Source organism: Camarhynchus parvulus, chromosome 2 (assembly GCF_901933205.1).
Source record: "Camarhynchus parvulus chromosome 2, STF_HiC, whole genome shotgun sequence".
Lineage (NCBI taxonomy): Eukaryota > Metazoa > Chordata > Aves > Passeriformes > Thraupidae > Camarhynchus > Camarhynchus parvulus.
The window spans coordinates 124,881,643-124,887,759 of record NC_044572.1 but is presented as its reverse complement, the minus strand read 5'-3'; positions in this window follow the sequence as shown (position 1 = coordinate 124,887,759).

Genomic DNA, 6,117 nt, shown 5'->3' with positions numbered 1-6,117 from the left:
TGAATATAAACACACAAAAACTTGAAAATCAGCTGATCACAGCCAGAGGAGCAGTTGGCTGAAAAGACACTAAGCAGACCTTTGTCATTACATTATAATAAGTGAGCACAGTGGAATATTGCTGCTAGCAATGACATGATCTTTTAGGAAAGTGAATGAAACACCACTTTTCAAAAGGATGTACTCAGAAAGTGACATTTTAGTCTTGCATCTGTACATGAAAAGCAACAAATTGGAATAAAATCCCGGTGTTCTTAGTTCTTACTGAGCTGGTGGTCAGTTGCAGTGCTACAAGTAGACATGCTCTTCAGCCTGAAAAATATGAATATGCAATAGAATAGAAATATGAGGGAAATGTGCTGACAAATGGGGGGTATTTTAGTACCCGTGATGTATATATAAGCTAGCCTAAAACTAACCTAGATCCAACCTCAGAACTGTGGCATATTTCAAAGAAGTGTTTGGATCAGCATCACATAAGCCAGTTGGCTGAATGTTATGACATCATGTTGATGACATTTCTCTCTGCTTGGAAGTAATGTGATAACAATGGAATGGGCAGCACTGTAGCACTCCGGTAGCCTAAATAACTCTGCAGTTTTCTGCAGATCAAATAAACGGACAGATGGTCACACCAGTTAATACTCTTCTGCCCAGCTATAAACTGAATGTCTTCCCTATTCATCTTCCCAAATAGGCATATTTACTGATAAATCACTGAGTGATTTATTGGCCAAGCAGCAAGACAGAAGAAGGAAATAAAGGGAAGAAGAGGGTTATGAAGCCTCTCTTGTGTCATAAGGAGAATAACCTGGACAAGGGACATATGGGGCTCTTGTTGTAAGGAGAATGGAAACTAAGCATGGTAAATGGTATGAGAGTGGTATGAGTCCTTGGGACAGGCAGAAAAGAGAAAGGGGGCCAAGTGGTAAGGAACAACCACGAAGAAAAAAAGTGAAAAAAAAAACTATTTGTGGTACAAGAATTATTTCCTAGTTGCTAGGAGTCCATAAAACAGAGAGGAGAAAATGAAGGCAGATTACAATGTCTGTGAGTAGAGAAGTGACAAAACTAAATGGTAAGGTCAGTAAATACATCCTGTAAAAGTACTGATGTATTGGTAAAATGCTTCAGTATATACAGGGTCCCCATCCTTGAAATTTTGTACACCTATGATCAAAAAGAGACAAATCAAACAGATAATGACAATTTAGATTAACTTTATTCAGATTCGATGAACAAGATTTGCAGCACCAGAGTATCCATTATTTTTCTGGAAGGAAATTTAATTTTTCTTATTACTGCAGGACTTTAATGGCCTGAACAATGGCACAAAATATACCCTTAGCAAGTTTAAGGATGAAATCATGAACCACTATCCAGAGGAGCCCAGACACGCTGAAGAAATGACCTGACAGGAGCCTGAAACAGTTCAACTAAGGCACTGCGAACTCCTGCCCCTGAGGAGGATGGGCTGGGGCTGACTGGCCAGCAGGCATCTTTGTACAAAAAGATGTGGAGATCCTGGTGGAAAACAAATGAGTTGAGCCAGCAGTATGCCCTTGCTGTTGTGCACATTGAGCTGCACTAACAAAAGCGTAGCCAGCAGGTTGGCAGGAATGATGATTTCCGTCTTCAACACTTGCGCAAGTAGTTCTAGAATCCAATTTTGAGCCTGCTATTGCAAGAAAGACGTTGACTAAGCATTACAAGTGCAGTGGAGGGCCAGTAAGACAGTGGGCTGGAGCACCACAGGCAAGGAGAAGCAGAGCTCACTAGATTTGCTCAGTCAGTAGAGCAGGCTAAGATATACTTGCATTAACTGTGTTTCAGTGCAGTGCCAGACTTCAGAGCAATTGCACCAAATTACAGAACTGTTTTGGCATTGTTGTTTTGTGCCTTGTGCAAACATTAATATAGTCTACCTTCTATTTTTATAAGGAATGTGTGGAAAATAAAAAAGCAAAAAAAGAAGCTGCAGAAAATACCATATTGTTTTGCAGTGGGTTGCACATAGCATGCCTGGCACTGTGCAAAGGACATTCACACAGTGCTTTTCATTGGGCATGCCATAGTTGGTGTGGCATTTTACAGCCAAGAAGCCAGTTTGTCATATGCCTTCCACTTCACTGACATTTGTGCCAGGCAATGGAAAACATGGTAGGCATGAATGGAAACCTATCAACAGCGAGACCTTTGTCTGCCAAAATAAGAAAAATGACACACTGAGTTGAATTATTTTGCTATTATGTCACAATCCCCATTTTCCCCCACAGTTTCTATTGTCAAGGAACTGATACTTACAGACTAGGAGTATATAGCTCTATAAAATATCTCTCTACCAGGATTTATTATGGTTTTATTGCTATTCATCTACAAAATCAAAGAATTGCTATAGCACACTCTGCTCCACCAGTTACATTGTTTAAGAGTCCACGTAGACAAAAATCTATTCTGAAATAAGAAAAAAAAGGAGTGTGTTTTGTTAGTATCGGTATTTTTGTCACATTCGTAGGTAAAAATTTTTATACATGGATAAGCAGAAATAAAAGCCCAAGTAAACCTATCTAGATGAATGTTAAAAATATGTTGGCACTCTTGGCTGGAATGTGGGTAAAACACTTGGCCTATTTCAGCATGTGTTCCCATCTACCCACTTTGCAATGCAGTGCAGCTACAACACATAATTGTGAGCTCATTTGGATACTTTCTGAATGCCATCCAGGCATTTCTGTCAACTGCATTGTTTTGCCTGCTACCTTTCAATTCCTTTCAAAGCCCTGGAAAATACTTGCATCTGCAAGCGCACACACATACATATCACCCAAGTTTAATTGTGAAGCCAACAGGTTCACTGCAGTGACTGTACAGCAGTTTAGGTGGAACAACTGCAGTGTGCCAAAGAAGTGTATTACTTGATGGGTAGGGAAGAACCTTAGGGATAACAGCTTGTGTCTTTGGTACAGTTGAGATGGCAGTGCAGGATAATCCAGAAACATGCATTTCTGTAGAAAGATTCCACCTGCAAAAATCTATATAGTGATGAGATGGGTCAACCAGATAGCTGCTTCGTGCAGGGAACTAAAGAATACCAGGGAATTTTGCAACTCTGTCCACCTGCTAGGACAAAAAAATCCAACAAGTCCACATTGATGCTGCCAAGTTCAGTTTGCAGCCTGCAGTGACCATCTCCCATGGAAAGAGAAGCATCCTGTTCTGGACCAGACATGGGTAAGCAAGAAGGCATTGCCAAGAGAAAGGTGGAAGGCGCCCCACAAATCCTGTATCCATGAGGCAAAGTCTAGAACAGACCCCACCGCTAGAGACAGCCCTGGCACAAGTCAAGCAGTAAGACAGCCATTGAGACAGGCTGGCATAATCTCTGTAGATGTTACCAAGTACATGCAATGAAGCACAAGGAGAAAGTGTGTCCATAGCAAGATCTGATGCTTGCTATATAACACTGATTCATAGATTATTTTGGAAACATAAGCAAGAGGGATTTCTGGGCTGTGGCCAGTGTAATCATGCATATGGAGATGGGCCCAGCCTGATGGTGAAGATGATGCCATTTCCTTCCCCAGTTGCAACCAGGGGTGTTTTCCAAGTGAAGTAAGTGTAAATAAGTAATTTGCATGCTTTAATTAGTGTCCATGCAGTAATGGAAAAATTACAACCAGATCATAAATTCCAGCAACTGCTAACAGGATAGATGGATTATACAGAGATTCCCTGTGACAAGGCACAGACAGGAAAGCTTCTGCAGGTTATACTGCCTTGTGCCCTCTCCATCTCAGCTGTTTGGCAAAACTCCACATCCTAGTTTAAGATTATGTGAATGTTCTCATATATTCCCTTCACCAGTTCCAGCTAGGGAAGCTTGACATTTTTGTGCATCAGATAGACCACAGAGTGAATCACAAGCTGGAGCAAGGAGATGTTCAACAGCTTGTCTTCTCTTGTCTTATTCTGTCTGGTTATAACCAGGCACTGCTATGGTGCTTATTTACTGGTCGCAAAAACTTCTCCATGCTTGCATAAATGGAATTCATCTACTCCTTGAGTTCCCTTGCTGACATGGAAGCATGTGCACCCACATTCATGAAGTCCATCCAGGCTACAAATTTTAGTGCATGTCTTTTATTCAACAGCTCAGTCACAGTAAATATTGCCAAGTGAAGAGATGGCTCACTTGAACAGGTGCATCAGGAGCGGGACCCTACATCCTGTGATGTGAAGATACAAATGCAAGTAATGGATTCACTGTTTACCTTGAAGTTTTACTGTTCTATGCATATTGTGAAGTTGTTCCAGGAAGATCTTTTTCAAATCATGGGGCTTCATTTCCTGATTAAAGACATTTCAATACAGTAAGGAGAAAAAAGAGTGAGCTCTAATATAGTGTTGCTTTTGGTTCAGCATTTAAACACAAAAAAAACCCCAGCAAACAGCAAAAACTCATGTAAAAAAATGGCAAACCCTTCAGTTAGATTCTGTAAAAAGGGAACACTGTGCTTCCAGAAAGGGCAAGAGAGACTAACTAGGACAGCCAAGTTCTGCAAAGTAGCAAAAGCCACAGATTTTGTCAGAATTCCAAAATGGCAGTTTAATGGCAATGCTTACTTTTATTAACTTTAACTAATACAATTTTAATTGTTGTATGCAATTAAATATGAACCATTAAAAGATCAAATTGATTGAAACCTAAACCAGAAAGCAAACCTCACTGTAACTCAGATCATATCCAGGATAAAAGGTCACAATCAGAGCCCAGCAAGGAGTTGCTTTTACAGAGAACTGCCAGTCAAGATTGTCTGCAGTGGACTTTTACCTCCCATTACCTTTAAGACGAGGAGAAGATACTTGTATACACAAGGTATACAGGGGTTTTGAGGCTGTGGGAAGGACATATAGAAAATCTGGTTGGAAATGTTCGAAATATTTCATGGGATTTCTTACACTGGCATTAAAATAGTCTGATGATGAACACCAGTAAAGGAACGTAATTATTTTCTCTATTAATTAATATTGTACCATATTTATGGTGTGTAATTTAATGTAAGTCCTGGCACAATTATTACCTTAAAGGCAGAAGAAATGTTCCAAATCCTCAGCATTATTTAGATTACATGGGCTCTCTCCCTTTCGCAGGATTTTTCAGTGGTGGATGTTACAGCAAAATGCTCCAAGACATTAGGCATGGAAAGGATTGTTTCTAAACTTGCATTCCCTACCTTTCCCAACAGAGGCAATGAAATCAGTGTTTCAATTATAGATCTTACACACTATTGGGCAACAAATCAACTTTCATCTGTTTATTCAAGGGTCAGTAGCATTTGCTTAGCTGTAAATTTAGATAGGCTGCTGACACTGTTGCCATTTGTTGCTCAATGATGTCTGACAAGAAAAAATATTTGATGATTATACTCTTTCTCCAGCCGAGATTTATTACACAGACAATTCACAACATTGTGGGAGCTCTTAAATTAGGGTGTAATGGCTGGTAGCCTGCAGTGTTAAGAAAAAAAAAGTCACTGTTCTCTGAAAGATGTGAACCTTAATGAAGATGTCTTTGTTTTTTAATTCAGTGTAGAAATTATCATAACCATGAAGAATGACTGAGACATGCAGAGAGAAAAGACTATGCAGACTGAAATTGCTATTCATCCAGGGTATTGCTAGTATGGAGGGTCATGTATCCTGCAGTTTTGGTCTCATAATTACTCAAATCAGGAACCAGTTCAGTACATACCAGTGGGAGATTTTCACCTCTAACTCCTCTTACCTTGTGATAGAATTCTCTGGGACTTTAGGAGTGGAATTATCTGGACTATTCTCAGCCTGTGAAAACAAAAGCACTTCCTTACATAGACTTTGCATGAATAAGCGTGTTGACAAAATACAGAAAATTTTTAGACAGAAATGAATACCAGTCCAGTACTATCAATATTTATCTAAACACCAGATTCTGTAGCTCAAGAAGAACTTGGATTAACTGCATTTGTTTCAATGCTCAGTTACTTGTGCAGGACTAGAAGAATTTGCACTGCCTAGGCCTCCTGTTAGCTGAAAGTGATGTCAGGAAGGTGACTGTTGAAGAACTGGCTCCACCGTGTG